Here is a 2,477-nt window from a genome sequence, read left to right on the forward strand (position 1 = left end):
TAGGAAGGCCAATGATTGTAAAGTATAAGTAATAATTTTTTGGTAGAGACGGCTCTGCATTTCATGTTTCTTTTCTGCATTTTGGCAGATTTCGACCATGGCTGAACATTTAAACACGTAATAGACTACAACTCATAGGCACGTATTTCCTTATAACTTGTAAGATATTTCTTCGAATCTGTAACTAATACACCAGTTTATTTTTTATTGAAGTTGAAAATAATTTAATAAAGCCAACTTTAATCCGGCTTAAGTAAAAAGCCCGCCAAATAAAGATGATAATGTATAAAATAATAAGAAGATATACAAAAGAGCAAACCATTAGATCCAATCCGTTGCTTTCTAAATGACACTGAATTATATTAACGATAACAAAAGGAGTACAAAACGCTGGCAAACCACAAGAAATAAGGTCCTCTGTTTGTAGCATTATTAGCTGAAGGTCTGCAAAAAGGACGTTGGATACTATGACACTATTACTGAGCTGACAGGTACATGTAACAAAACACAACCATAAATTAAAGTTTGTATATAACTTCATCAACACACACAACTTCATAAACAAATCAAAATAGTCGCAGGAAGGAAGACGCAAGAAATAGCAAAAGGCGTCGCAGGAAAAAACATGAAAACACGTCAACTCAAAATTGTTGCTGCAGTCATGCGGATGGTTGTACGACTTTACTAAACTTAACGGCTTCATCGACGAGGTTAACCACTTCAGTCTCCATAGCAGATTCCACATCCTCCCGACTACTGTTGCCTGTCTCCACGCCTGGCAATCCGTAGTTCCGCTTGAACCATCTGCTGCACAGCTTGCATTCCCATCTTTTATTCCCCACCATGTTAAGCCTGTCTCCTCCTGCCACCTGGGTAATGCGAAATTTGAAATCCTCTGTACAGTACGTTTCAGTGTTTTTATATCGGATATTGATGACCAGGAACCTTCCTGGCGGCGGAAAGACAAGTAACTGGTCAGGGGTTCGATCCCTCCACGCTTTGTTTACCCATTCCACCATCCCTGGGGGAATACCATTATCATTCAGATGTTCCATTTCGTGAGTCGCTACTCCCAGCCGGAAATCACTGGTTGTCTGTCCTTCTCTGCAGAAGGTCACAAAACCATGTCTCATCGGCAGCATTCGAACTCTTGTAATCACAGCATCTGTCGGCGATTCGAGTTCGTCGGAGGATAAAACATTGTGACCTTCCTTACTCGTCTCACAGCGTACTGACACATTATATCGCTGCGGCTGCGTTTCTACCAAATCTGCTACATGAATACTAACTTTCTTTCCACTGGAGATCTTCACGTACTTCAGGCGTTCTAAGTGAAGCTTCACATCTCTTGCGGCTGTATCAGAACATGCCGTAGAGAAGAAAGAATTCAACTTCCTTCCAACCTGGAGTTGCTGCAGGCGTGACAGGGGAATGAAATCTTCTTTCATTACTGAATTAGATAAACCAGGCCGATATCGAAAAGTAGCTTTCCAAATCGGATCACCAATTTAATCGTCTTGTACTCGGTATTTAATCGCAGAGAGTTGAGGCACGAAAGCAGCTTGGTTTTATACGCCGAAAAGTCCCAGTATGAAGAGAAAAAAGATTCCGAAATACCCATCTTACTAGAAAACCGGGCAGACAGAGTATCCATATCATCAGTTGATTTATCACTCGATGACCCCGATCCCTCTCCCGAAACCACCTCACATATCGCTCCAGTCTTGACACAGAAATATGACTTATCGACTTCTCGATGACTCGGACAGATTTCTCCAGCAAACTTTTCAAAGCAAACTTTGTTCACAGCCAAGAGCGGCTGTGCAAGTGACTTACAGAAGCAGGTGACAAAAAAGTCAGGATGGTATCCCTTACCTCTGGAAACAGCATGGCATAAAATGCGTTCAATGGCCAGAACAACGCTCTGTACTGCTTCTTCTGATACTCCACGTATTTCAACTCTTCCAGAAGACAATTTCACAGAAGAGATCCCTCGAGTGTTTTCGAAACTTTTAATGGTGCTTCCATTCTTCCCTATAATAGCTCCAGTTGCCACACTAGGCACTGGCAACTCACTGTAAAACATAGATGAGGCCGAGGCTTTGCTAATCATCGATGAATGCCTGAAATCCATGACCTGTTGCGTCTCTTCGGAGTCGATTAGTTGTTTTACTACCATTCACCGAATGCAGGTTTCAATTTATAGAAAGGATACGTTGCAAATATGTCTGATCACATTACACGTTGCAGATATGTCTGATCGGTATAGGAAAAGCCGTTCATCAAGTGAATTTAATTAGAACAACGTAAATAATGATATTGTCTATGAATCAAATCAATGGAAGATTGTCCCGCAATTTAATCTTAAAGAAATGATATAATGTATCAATCAAATCAATGGATAAGATTTTTATTCAATTTAGTCCCAAGTTGCCATGTAATCCCCTCAAACCCTTCCCGAAATCTATCATCATTAC

The 2,477-nt window shown here is 40.9% G+C and overlaps 1 pseudogene; it reads right to left on the minus strand.

Annotated features, from left to right (window-relative positions):
• Positions 1-659: 659 nt before the first annotated feature.
• Positions 660-2,113, minus strand: LOC149221556 (uncharacterized; annotated as a pseudogene).
• Between the last annotated feature and the right edge of the window lie 364 nt (positions 2,114-2,477).

Source organism: Pinus tabuliformis, chromosome Q (genome assembly GCF_031772625.1).
Source record: "Pinus tabuliformis cultivar Carrire ecotype Pingquan chromosome Q, CPIR1, whole genome shotgun sequence".
Taxonomy (NCBI): Eukaryota; Viridiplantae; Streptophyta; class Pinopsida; order Pinales; family Pinaceae; genus Pinus; species Pinus tabuliformis.